Below are 14,587 nucleotides of genomic sequence, written 5' to 3'. Positions count from 1 at the left end.
GAGGTTCGGAATATTTTTTTCGTTAGTATGCCATTTTGGGGAATTTTCTGCGACTGTCATACAAGTGAAAGGTTTGCCGGGACTAGCCATAACACCAGGTCCAATCCACCATTTTCTACATAAGAAAATGCCTGTACCAATTCGGAATATAACAGTTGTTATTCATTTGTTTGATTTTGCAGTTAGATTAAGTTTTTTTACTTTTTATTAACACTTTCTTGAATCTTTTGATTAACTCATTTATTAGATAATTGTTTTCTTTCTAAATTTTAATAATTTTAATATACATTTTTGTCTCCTTTTTTATCCCCTTTTCTCCTTTCTCCTGCCCCCTCTCTCCCTTCTCCCGCCCCTCTCTCCCATGCTCCAAATACCCTGTCCAGGCCCTCATTAATATACAGTTTTGTAAATCCTTTTCGCCATCAATGATAATCGTTGACATAAATGTTAATTTGGCATGCCATACTTGATAGAAATGCGGACGTGAAAGAAAGCACCTTTCTTAAAAGCGTCAATGGAGATGAATCCGGCGATGGATCGCCTAGTTTGTACATTCCAGGGTGACGACCTCGTCATTTATAAAACAAAATACATGTTTCTGAAGGTAAAGATGTACTAAATTAACATCAATATCCATCTGTAGAGTAAAGAATATTTATGCAAAATGTGTTCCTGCTAAGAAACCACCATTCCTCGGAGATTACATTCTAAACAAAGTTTTGCAGTTTTTACGCTCCAAAAGACATGTTCATGCTTTGACATGATTAACGTCTGTGTCACAGGGTTCTTTATATTGAAATTTAGTAAAAAAAAAAAAAAAAAAAGGAACTGTTTTAGTATGAACAACTTATCAAAAAACTTCATTCACATTCCCAAATTTCTTTGAAGTTTGTCACAGCTCCTTCTGATTTTGATCAAAATTCGACGGTCTGCTAAAATGTCACTTTTAATCCATGAATATTAGATACGGGAATATCCTGTTTTCCTGTCTCAAATATGTTTAATTTTAGTCCTAAAGAAACCAGCCATTATCTAGCATGAAGATAAGTCTGTCGTCGGATCCCAGTGAATACCGGAAATCCTAGGAGCTCCGGTCTGCAGTTCGTTTAAAATTTCGATGATTCAATGAAAACTACGAGTAAAGATACGAATGTTTGACTATGAGCGTACCTATGTCACACTTAAATATTTGAACTGCATCAACATATATATTCAATGAATTTCTGGTATATATATCATCGTGGGTCGTAGGTACGCTCATAGTTTAATATACAGAAAAAGGTACACGTATGGAAAATGCCATTTTTTGACTTTTCGCGAATCTTGATGTACTTTCTGAAACAGAGCTTGAATAATATCATTAAGAGTTCTCTGGTTATGGGAGTTGTCCTCCGGATAGTATTTTGTCCAGTGGATAGCTGGACAATCCTTAACCAGTTTTTGAACAACACAATTTAACCTCTGGATAGCAATCCACTGGATAAACATTTATCCAATGGACAAGCTTATCCAGTGGATAACTTTATCCAGCCTTTTGAACAACCGGGCCCAGGTTCAGTCCAAAATGTTTTCAGAAAATGTCCTGTACCAAGACAGGAATAGGGAAGTTGTTGTGAAATACAATGTTGTTTGTTTCTATGTATGTTGTATTGGCGTTATTTTTGTTGCACTTCAGTGCTTCTGTTGTTCTGTTGTTTTCCCTTATATTTGATAGGTTTTATTTTGTAACCTGGATTGGTTTTCTCTCAATCAATTTATATGACTATTGTACAGCAGTATATTATTGTTGACTATTATTATGTATAATAAACTCATCATAGATACCAGGACTAAATTGTGTATATACACCAGACGCGCTTTTCGTCTACAAAAGACTTATCGGTGACGCTCGAATCCATAAAAGTCAGTCGGAGAAAAAAAATCATGTTTATTGTGGTCAAGAAAAAAATTGTAATACTACATGAACGTGTGTAAACAAATAAAGGAAAGTTGAAAATGTAAAGATTACATATTTTGGCAACCATTAATTTTGTAATATTTTTTCTCACATTGAATTTCAGTACACATTTCAAAAAATATATTTACTTTAACATTATAGGTGTTGATAATATCTGGTTTAATAAATTGCATTCGTTGTGCATTTGAATATTCGATTAAATCATTACCTTAATAAAAAACATAATAATTTGTAAGGGGCTTTTAAGGAGCGTTTTTCTCAACGCAGCTAAAATTTCTACCACAAAATATATCATAAGCAATTTCTACCACAAAATATAATATAACAAAAGTACAAACATTTTTTTTATATTCCTAAACAATCCCAAATTGTCGATAAAAATGTAATCGACATTGAAAGAATTATATCTGTGTTACTTTATTTGACCGATGAAGTCATCAGAAAGTGTAATAGATTAAGTATGAATGTATTGAATATAAGATTTCCTCGTATATCATGTACTGTAAGTGTGTACGGATTGTAAGGAAGATTTAGACTACCTTTAAAATTTCACTTAAAATTTCATTTATCGGTAAAGTTTGTTTAGCTATAAAATAATCATTGCTTCCTTATGTAAATTTGATTTAATACGCATTAAGATATCTACGTGTCGTTTTTTGGAACTTCCTGGGTAATATTGCGTATATATATCGTTAGAATGTATGTCAGTTTTGTTATAATATTGAATGTAACACTGTAGAATAAGCAAATCGCATAAAAAAAATTGGCTGTTAGATATAATTGCATCATTCACTAAAAAGGCAAGTATGGTATAATTATAATTCTAAATGTATTTCTAGGTGCAAAATTAACTTTAAAGATGTTAAAAAAGTTATTATATTCGGTCTTTATCGAGCATAACATTAAATTTACTCACTACGCCTGATATATTGCAGCAGCCACATAAGTGATTTTGTTAGATGTGGTGGTTCTTTTGCAATATTCAATTAATATACGTGATAGTCTTTATAGATCATAACAAATGGTTTTTTTTTGTTTTGTTTTGTTTTTGTTTTTGTTTTATTATTTTCATCACTGTAATCAACAAAATCAATGTTGTCCCCGAGGGTACCACCAGCCCAGTAGTCAGCACTTCAATGTTGACATGAATATCAATTATATGGTCATTTTTATTAATTTTCTGTTTACAAAACTTTGAATTATTTGAAAAACTAAGGATTTTCTTACCCCCAGGAGTAGATTACCTTAGCCGTATTTGGCACAACTTTTTGGAATTTTAGGTCCTCAATGCTCTTCAACTTTGTATTTGTTTGGCTTATGTAGACGAAACGTGCGTCTGGCGTATTAAATTATAATCCTGGTACCTTTGATAACTATGAATCACACGTATCATTTGTATGTATCATAATTTGTATTAATAATTTTGCTCTTTATGGGCGTCTTGATTGACACATAAAACTATTCTTATTCTTATTCTTATTCCTATACGACCGATAACCTTGTCATTCTAGCGTCATTGACTTCTGTAGACGTAATACACGTCTGGCGTACATTTTTCCGATCTTAATATCTGATGTTAATGTATTAGTTAGCACCACGTTATGCTTCGGATCTACAATATTTTTAACGCACTTGAAAAATTCATTTGAGTATACAGATTATAAAGCGTATTTCAATCACTGATGCGTGCATGTCCACTACTGCTACATCCATTTACTAGTATTTTACCAACGTTTATCCCAATTACACATGATATTCTACGTGTGAACAGTTTATTTTTAGGAATTTGGGAATGTTTGTCCTAAATGCTCTTTAACTTCGTACTTTATTTGGCCCTTTTAACTTTTTTAGATTCGACCGTCACTGATGAGTCATTTGTAGATGAAACGCGCGTCTGGCGTATATACAAAATTAAGTCCTGGTATCTACAATGACTTTATTTATTACGTAATTATCACCGTTATTATAATCATATGTGTTTTAAACATTTATTTTGTTTATTTTAGATCTGTGTAACTTTCATAAAACATGGATAATCCTAATGATAATCAATCATTAACTAACAACTCATGCAAACTGTATCATTACCTTTCTGATAAGTTTGGATCTAAGACGATCGTAACGTATAGACAATACACATACAAATGTTTTGATGACTGTATGCAGAATGCAGATATCAGAATAATCAGCAGTGGCAGTAAGGCAGAGGGCCTTGACCTTCCGGGTAGTGACCTAGATCTGATGCTTCTTTCTAATGAAATTGTAGTCTATGAAAATGTGCCAGATGGTGACAAGGATACGTATCTTCTTGATACTGAAAATGCTTCGATAGGGTTCGCTTTTATAAAGGTTCCGAAAGGATTTTCAAACTGCGTAAACGTAACAAACACTTTTAATGGCTTTCTTTTGACAAATAAGTATGTAAAGGAACAATGCGCCCGTGAGCTTGAAGAAGATAAATATTTTATGGGTATTTTGCGTAATTTATTAAAAATTCAAGGGCCAAGTGTTTCACTTACATTTCAAGGAATAGTGGAAGTTGATGTTGTTCTATGCTATCCTTGTCATGAATGGCCTTCTGTTGCAAATAAATGGAAAGTCCGAAGTAGAATTTCTAATTGGCCATCAGAAAATTTGATTACAGCGTCAATCGATGAAGGTGTACTATTAGTACCTGTTGGAAGTAAATCAAATGCTAATATCGATAACTGCTTCGAATGGCGACTTTCGTTTTCACTGGTTGAAAAATTATTAATTCATTCGTTCAACCATTGTCAGCTGTTATGCTATGCCTTGTTGAAAATTGTACTGAAAGAAATAATTGACAGTGTTCATATTTTTCACAAAGTATTGTGTTCATATTTCATTAAAACGGTTCTATTTTGGGTCATAGAAGAACTTAGCGTCTCATATTGGAGACCAGAAAACTTGCTGCGTTGTTTTTCATTTTGCATTCAAAGACTGCAATACTTTATAACGTGTAATTATATTCCAAATTATTTTATACCTGAACATAACTTAATCGTGGGAAGATTTCCAGAAGAAGTTCGAACACAACTTGAGGTTTTTATTGGAAAAATTTATAAAGGTGGTATCTTGATACTAATTTCCTCATCAAAGTCACTTTCTGGATTACTACGTACTTCTATCTTAAGCGAAATTTCGAATCCATGTCAAAGTTTTTCTGATTTCGATAAAACTTTTATGACACAAAGCATCATCGATATTACGCACCTTGCATTTATTATAGATAGATCGCTGAATTTCTTCCTCTCCAGAATTCGGAATGAGAAGTTTCCAACATCACTAATAAATACATACGCAATTGCGTTTCTAGACTACAGTAGAAGTAAAGCTTTGTCTATCAACATGCTTCCATGCGTTTCTGTTTCAAACTGCAATAACAACAAGCATTACTACTCAAAATATAAACAATGCTTATTCCATTTATTGTTAAGTAGACAAAGCGATGCCGTATCAGGCTGGTTACTGCTCGCGGCATTTTTCTTCTCCTCTGGGGAATATCGTAAGATGATTGATGTTCTTCAAATCTCAAAGGAGTTTTTTTCTCGGGATTTAATTCAATTGACTTGGTGGAACTTACCCACACTTGATCAAAGTCGATGTAAGAAAAAAATAGTTCGAAGTAAGTTTTTTCTCCAACGATTGAGAACTTCATTCTCAAAATCTGTCGTGATATCTAAGAACAATAAGAATGAGAATGGTTTTGTGTTTCATAAAGATTTAACAATTACCGATGAGGATTTTTGTATTAGAAGTCTAATAGTATATCATCGTTACCTTACTTTTTTATATGCTTATAGAATAGATAATACTCAGGAAATTACCATTGCTCTCCAGTCACTGAAAGAAGTTGTTGAAAACTCAATCGATTCAGATATATTCACCATTTTAGCCGACTATATTTGTTTATTCAAAGCACAACAGCGTGTCGGGAGTAAAGAAAACTATAGCAATTATCAGAGAATGGTTCGGATCTTGTCCTCTTCTGATACTAAACACATTTTTTCGACATTAAATAAAATGTTTTGAGAAAGGGGAGTCATTGGATATGAATAAAAATGAATATTTTATAGACCGAAGTGTTATTCAAGTATCATTTTTATTCAAAACGAAATGAATGCATAATATCCAAAACCAACGAATACATATGTTCCGATATACGAATGATAGTATCAAAAACGAACATATTAACATGCTTAGTCTGTAAATGAAAATACAAATGCATGAGTATTAAATCTTTACATCTGTTTTAATTATTTTTTTCGTTTCTCCTTAAGGTGGTACCTAACACTACAGCAAGCTTCTCAATGATCAAAATAAGTGTTTGTCAAACTGCTATATAACCAGTGTAATTTTTCTGATTAAACGGTTGGTTCAAATTTTTTGAATTTTTTATATTTTTGTTAAAGGGTCAAAGTAACTAATGTGTCAAAATTTTATGAAAATTAAACGAGCCAAATTAATTTTAGTGAAAGTGTTGGGTACCACCTTAAATTAAAAATCTGTCAAAATCTTTCCATTTTCTAATTTGGTACGTCAATAACAATTGATATACATAAAAACGATATTGGATTCAATGAGACCACAATCCAAAAATCCTATACATACCTCGATATGCAGAAAATGGAAAACAATGCAGAGAGAATACTTATAAATCGCTTAAGGAATCTTTAAAATTGAATTATTGTTGCAACCAATGACAACTACTTAATAACTGAGTTCTGACTAGAATATGCACATTTAAAAGGTGACGAAGCTTACTATTAGCTTGCGAACACTAGACTATTTGTTTTAACTTTTGTAAATATTTGTCTTAATTGAATTTTTCACACCAAATTCAAAAAGAATACATGCACACTCAGAAACTTATTCGTAGCCCTATCGCTTTTTATGTTACTAAATATAATACATTTTGACAAAGTCTGCGAAGGAATTTTTTGGTTTAAGATATGTAATTTTATATATAAAAAAAAAAGATTAGTAAAATTGCCAACGAGACAACTCTCCATAAGAAACAAACTTAAACAGAACAAAAACACCTATATGACATTTAACGGCCCTCAATAATGAGCAAAGCCCATACCGCATAGTCAGGTACAAAATGCCCTGAAATAACAAATGTGAACAATTCAAACGAGAAAACTAACGGAATAATTTTAGTACAAAAACTGAACGAAAAATAATAATTAACACATCATCAAACGACAACCACTGAATTAGAGGCTTCTGACTTGGAACAGGCACATACATACCGAATGTGGCGGTGTTAAACATGTTTGCGTGATCTGTGTTATAATGATTGAAAACGCACATAATTAAAAACAATTGAAAAGAAAAAAATAGCTATGTGATGTAAATATCTTTGGTAAAATCATTTCTTTATTCGGTAGAAGCTAAATCTCTTGTACCTTCTGTTACTGATATTATTACATAATATACCATAGATGGTTGGCTAAGCGGAACGAAGGTTAACAGAAAATTTCCCAAAGGTTGACGATTGACTTTTGCAAAACAAAACAAAATGTTTAAAACATTTACAACCTGTGTTTTGATTAATTGATTTGCTGACCCAAAAACTTATAAATACCAGGTTTAAACAACTTTTATGCTCAAATCTGCTAGATCAGTAAAATATTCTTGAACACACAAAATCATTTCTAGCAACCTTTGTAAGAATAAGTCTGAACTAGTCTACTCTTCTATTTATACGTTTTTGCGACGGTAAATCAATCAATCAAAACGTTTCTTATGTATAATAAACCTCCAAAGCATAACTGGTATGTCGGCTAAAGTATATATGTTATTGCACTGTTGGGATTTAGAGGATTACGGCTGAAACACCAACATTTATATTATAAACACATTCCCACATTATTAATAATAAACATACCTACCCACTTACCGTAAATAGTCTGTACGAGGTGAAATGCAATTTAAAAACAGGAATGTGAAAGCTTTAACAAAACAGCTGATTCATTAAATTGCTAACTAATGGCCAACTGACAAGTGGGACAATTGTGGTTTTAAACACGAGATTCATAAATTTAATCATACGATTACTACCAGGGAGTGATCCACTCGTAGAAGAAACATCCATAATCAATTGTATCGACCAAGTGGTGGTAAAAACCCTCAAAGATAACAGGGTTGTAAATTTGTACGTTATACGTGCGTTGTGTCTACATAAAACTCATCAGTGGAGTTTAGATTTAAAAACAGTTGGCTGTTGTAGAGCTTGTTGAACCGAACATTTCAAGACGTTGTGACAAATACTCCTGAGGCAATCTATATCTGGGGTAGAGCAATCTTATAATTAGTGATAGGAATAATTGATCATTTCAAATACAGTAAATTTTCAGAAAATAAACACATCATATAAATTTCAGGTCAACACAAAAGTTTTATTGGTCTGGCAGGTGGTGCCTTTGTGAGTGAAACGTTAGCAATCAGTGCCATTCAATTCTAAAATACAATTAAGCATTTTAATGTATGTCTTTCGTCAACTATATAAGACATTACGAAGCAGAATGAAGGTGGATTAGTTATGATAATATTCAACAATATCAATTCCAGAGAAAGGTATTGGTTGAGGAAAGGAACAAGAAAACCATTTTCTTTTTTTTTATTCAAAGTTTGTTTCAGGAGGTTCGCTATTCTGTTTCAAAATAACAAGCTTTTCATAACAATAGTATATATTGATAGGTGATAATTAAAGGAACCAAAAGAGCAAATAAAAAAAAAGATCATATGTCGACCACAACTCTGAAATTTTATCATCAGAAAATTAAATGGTAAATGAAAAAGGGACAGTTCATTCATATCATTTCTCTATACTTTAATTATTTTGACCTTTTAACAAACATGGAACGCTTTTTTGTTGTTGTTTTCCAAAATATACCAGGTTTCAATATTAACATTGGTGTCAACGACAGCGATCCTGGGCTTGTCATGGGTTGCTGAATGTAAAATGTTTTTATGTTCAATATTGGAGTCAACACTACGCTGTTCTTTTTTATGCCCCGCAACTGAAAGTTGGGGCATGTCGAGTTACCCTTTTCGTCCGTCCGTCTGGCCGTCAGTTTTGTGATTGGTGTATAGTTTTCTCGGATTACTCCCCCCACAGCTTAAATGATGGATAGTTTATACTTTGTGGACTGTTTGTACATATTTGAAGGTGTTCATGTGGTCTGTGTGTCAATTTTTATTAATATTTGTCTTTTTAGCTGTAGTTGAACTTTGTAATTTTTTTGTATATACTTTCATAAGAGGTGCATAGCGCTTCCGGATGAGTTCTCCTACGGTGAACAATATATTTATGTGCTCGCTTGCCCAACTTTGAGTATTTTAAAATTACACTTTCCATCGGTGTCTCCCAAAAACAATATCTTATGAAAAAAGAAGAATATCAAACATTTCAAAGAAGCATAAAACAACTAATTCTTAAATGACGTGCTTCTTTTGCTTTGTAAACAAACCCATCCTCTAAATCTTATAAAATTTGTATGCACATGCGTATATTGACTTCTTCAGAATAATTATTTTAAGCAAATTAAATGGTCCACATGGTGTTACTAATTCATTTATTATGACTGCAATGTGTTTTCTTTTCCGAAATTGACATATTTGACCTAGATACCACAACCGTTTATGCTGGCTGCTTAAACTCCTCCGTCTGAAAAATCACAGTGCCAGCCGTTTCTTTCTTTACAAACAAAACACGGAGGTTCATGGAAGAGCCTACACTAACGCTTTTACACTTACACTTGTCGGATATTGACATTACCTTAATTGTCCAATACAGAATCGAAATAGTTGAAGCTGTACTTTATTGTAGTTTTAACATGGGTAGCCATCATATTCGTGATTATTTTTGCCCGAGCGATATTTCATCAACAATAAAACACGCATGGTGTGGGTAGTGTGCGTGTTTTACTAAAAACATCATTTTGCCTTCACTGTATCTATTGCAAATATCATGTCTGCCTCATAAATAAAACCGTGTACTATTTACACAGTTATCTTAATGTGTATGTGTCAGTTACTAGATAAAACAAATCGCAGATTAAATGTATGAGGCCCAATTGGGATTGTGCCCGTTTATATCAGATAATTAATTGTTCTCAAGCTTTTACATTTTAAAATCTTTCAATGATATTCGTTAAAACTTAAAGGATCCAAACGAACATTTTTCTTCCTTAAAGTTCACTCATAGCATGATAGCCCATTCCAGACATGACATATTTTTTTGTTATATAAATGCCCTTCTTTTACTTTTGATTTAGCTACAACTTAATTTTATACGAGCATCCCTGATGTGTTCTTCAGACGAAAACAATTTGATACTAAGATATGCTTATGAAACCTAGTTTTCTGTGGTTGTCGTTTGTTGATGTGGTTCATAAATGTTTCCCGTTTCTTGTTTTAATATATAGATTTGACCGTGGGTTTTCCCATTTTAATTTGGGCCCTTTGTAGCTTGTTGTTCGGTGTGAGACAAGGTTCAGTGTTGAAGACCACTAATTGTTTAACAATTTTGACTCGTAAAGATTTTTCAATTGGCACTCAAACCACATCTTCTTACACAGCTACTTTACTATTTCTGTATTAACAATCTGTAGTACTGGAAATCTACTTTGAATTTTTAGTACTATTTTGTTTCTAGAAATTATTGTAATATTTGAGTACCTTTATTTTACAGTACTTGATTTGTACTTGAAATTTAAGTACTACATATCTTTGGTTACATCTTTACATTTCCAGCATTTTGAAAGTTTGTCTATTTAAAATCTCTTATAATTATGATTTTCAAACATGATTTACTGTGATCATTGTTGGTACCAGTTCTGCACATATTTTCAAGTACAAATCAAGTACTATAAAATACAGGTACCTTAATATTACAATAATTTGAAGGTAAAGAAAATATACTAAATATTAAAAGTAAATTTCAAGTACTACAGATTTCAAGTACAGAGATACATTTAGATAGTACTTATGCAAACAAAAGTAGCAGTGTATATCTATATGATGGTAGTATTAATATGATAAATGAGTTTGGTAATCAAAGAGCTGTCAACATTACTGCTTGAAATGTTTTCTTCGAAAGTTATACATGCACAGGGATTGTATTCTCTGCAGACAATACAAATTATATAATGATATATCCATCATTTATTAAACACCTTTGCATAGACTTTATTTCAGAGTGATGGATTTCAGTACATGATATTTTTTTAACATCTCGTGTATGCATTCTTTTCTGGATCCTGATGTATTACTTAATTAAGGTTGATATTAAAACAAGACATTCAAAATGGTGCAGTTGTAATCATCCCTTCTTAAATTTTTCATACTTAACCACAAGTTGGTTGACCGTTATACTAGTATATAGAATATCTTTTTACATATGATATCGGATATGTCCCTAAGGTCGTTACTACAATTTCGTTCTCTTTTCACGAATGTGATCTACCGATTTAGACTATTTACCGGGTTTGTTAAGCACACGGGCAGTCGGATACGCTTACATTTCCGGAGATCATCAAAACACACTTGTTTTTGGAGTGGGATTCGTGTGACTTAGTCTGTTATTCTGTGTTGTGTTTTGAGTAACTGTGTTTGTCTGTTGGTCAGTCAATGGCATTGTCAGTTAAATCTCGATTTCTGAGTTTGTTCCTCTGATATGTTTTATTTTGGTTTCTTATTATTGTGTGAATAACTTTAAAATTAATATAAACTTTTATCGTAATTTAAAAATTGTTTCTCACGAAATGCAATTGTTAACCATTTTGACAAGAAATGCAGCTAGAAGATACATACATTGCTCTTTTGGATTCATTTTTGTACTCACAAGTATGTTTTCGTTTTCAGCAAAAACACACTCCTTTTCCATCATTTTGAAAAATGGGAGTTATTATTATCAATATGTTTAAACCACCATGTTTACACGTTACCCTTTCCCTTTCAGGCATTTTAGACTTTTACTTATCGTAAATGCACTATAACAGTTCAATTCATTACTGGTGTTGTATTAACAAGCATGCACATGCCATGTTGGGCATATATGAAAGATAAATGGTCAAATGGTTTGTGTTTTTTTTTTAAATTAAATTAAAGTTAAGTTACATTTACGCTTTCCTTCCGCCTTGTTTTAGTTCAGCATAACCCTGCAAAACTGGCATCGTTACTAATTAATCAAATTTTGAGTACTTTTAACAGTTTTCGTTTTGAAAACATTGATTAAAATTCTAATAAAAAAGATTTTTTTTACAGAAAAAAACTCTTACTTTGTCAAAAGGTTGAATATATCGAGGCATAGAAAACAATAGGGCTATGAATTACAGGAACTTTTTCTTTTTGAATTTGTGTGTAAATAACTAATGAGACAACTATTTACACGAAAATGAACCTAACGTAGGATCAAAGTCGCCATAACATAATTAACTCCGCCACTTTTTTTATTTTATTCAGGGGCCAGTAATTTAGTGGTTGTCGTTGATCGCAATTCTAATATTTGAATTTCAATGATCTCTTAAGCAATCCATATGTTTCCTCTCTATATTACATTTTCTGCATATCGAAGTAGGTATAGGACTTGGGATGGTTGTCTCATTGATTTTTTATGGTCTTAAGTTTACAAGACCTCAACACTTGGAACCAAAACTTCAAAATAATTATGAATTCCATTGAGGACTATGCCAAAATGGGCTAAGCGAGAAGAAGTTGAACTGGACACTTTGACAGAATTGGTTAAAACTATCAGGTCTCTGATAAAACGTCGCATTCGCAAGTTGAAAAACTGTGTGAACGATCGACCAAAGTCAGAGACAAAGAGGCCATGAAATTTCTATAATCTCTTCATGATGAGTATGTTGTTGTTCCTGCGGACAAAGCTTCAAATAATATTGTCTTTGTATGTAAATCGTATTACTATGAATTTCTTGTAAAAGAATTGGGTATAAAGGAGCAATCAGGTAATCCCATAAACATTACATTGAACACCGCATCGGTGAACTAACCTTTTTTGTATTGGATACCAAAATTCCGTACAAACAAATGTATATTGCTGACTGATATTCATGTTCCACTAAATAATTGTCCATTAGATTGACTAAAATTATGTCCGCAGTGAAAGAGGGTCTTCAGAAATACTGTGAAACTGTTTACTCGCGTAGTGGTATAAACCATGTGTGGATTCTTAAAAATTATAAAGAACTTCTAGACCATTTTAAATCTCGGTCTTTTTCTGAAATTAGTTCTATCAAAACTTTTGATTTTTCAACCCTGTAATCCACCATTCCACATGTGAAATTGAAAAATCGCCTTAAAGAAATAATCCACAATGCCTTTCAACATAAAACTGGTAGCATACGCTATAAATTTTATTACTTTGGAATTTCATAAAACATCTTACGTTAATAGTGACAAACAAAAAAGTAAAACATGCTACACAGAAAAACAAGTGATCAGTATGCTGGAGTGCTTATCGATAACAAATTTGTTGAGTTTGGAGGTAGAATTTTCCAACAAATTGTCGGCATTCCTATGGGAAAAAAACTATGCACCTCTTCTTGCCGACCCCTTCTTATTTTCTCATGAATCGGAGTTCCTCCAGACACTTGTCAAAAACTAAAGAATCAAAGAAGGCAGATTATCTAATTTCACTTTCAAATATATTGATGTGTCTTTCAATAAACAATCCGAACTTTTCTGATTGGGTTCCATTAATATATCCCCCAGAACTAGAGATTAAAAAAATATTAGACACGGCTTCCTCCGCCTCATTTTTAGACTTATATCTCAAACTTGAATTACACAGTCATCTCAGTACCAGAATCTATGAAAAACGAGACGGTTTAATTTTGAAATTTAAAATGTCCCCCACCTTAGTAGCAATATAACAACTTCACCCGCATATTGGATATATATTTCCCTGTTTATTCGATATTCAAGAGCGTGGAGCTCCTACTCAGACTTTGTAAAACGTCATCAGTGTCCGAGTAGAAAGTTGATTAACCAGAGGTATGTCAAAGAACGTCTCGTCCTTTTTCTAAAACAGTCGGAAGGTACCAAGAACTGGTTGATAAATATTCCGTATCGACTTCACAAATAATACACGATGGTCTTGATGTATAGATTCTGCGTACTGATGTTGTTTATCATCTCATTCGTTTGACGTAGCTCGGTTCTTATATATCTCGGCAATGTGTTTGTATTGTCTTTAATTTTTTGTTGCGTGATTTGTATATTTGACTTTTTGAATTTCTTTGGTTCTTACAACGTGAATCTGTACTTTAAAATATCCCGTCAGTATGATATTGTTCTATTTTATGTCATTATGATATATTTCTACTATTATGAATTACAAAATACGTTGAACCATAAACGTCAAAATCATTCAATCGCGTAGTGGAATCAACTACTTGTGGATTCTTATAAATTCTATATATAACTATTTTCAATCTCGGTCTATTTCTGAAATTTATTCCTACATACTTTTGATTTGTTGACCTTATATGCTTACATTGCCTATGTAAATTTTAAAATTGTTTGTATGCACATTGAACGACAAATCTATGTGACGTATAACATTTTCTGACGTCAGAC

General features: G+C 32.4%; 1 long non-coding RNA gene across 1 annotated transcript; it reads left to right on the top strand.

Annotated features, from left to right (window-relative positions):
- The first annotated feature begins 2,614 nt into the window (after positions 1-2,614).
- Positions 2,615-4,430, top strand: LOC143058496 (uncharacterized). Its single transcript, XR_012973089.1, has 2 exons — positions 2,615-2,757; positions 3,964-4,430. It is a non-coding gene; the product is annotated as an uncharacterized LOC143058496 (long non-coding RNA).
- The last annotated feature ends 10,157 nt before the right edge of the window (positions 4,431-14,587 follow it).

Source organism: Mytilus galloprovincialis, chromosome 14 (genome assembly GCF_965363235.1).
Source record: "Mytilus galloprovincialis chromosome 14, xbMytGall1.hap1.1, whole genome shotgun sequence".
Lineage (NCBI taxonomy): Eukaryota > Metazoa > Mollusca > Bivalvia > Mytilida > Mytilidae > Mytilus > Mytilus galloprovincialis.
The sequence above is the reverse complement of the archived record's forward strand: the minus strand, read 5'-3'. Positions and strand labels throughout refer to the sequence as shown.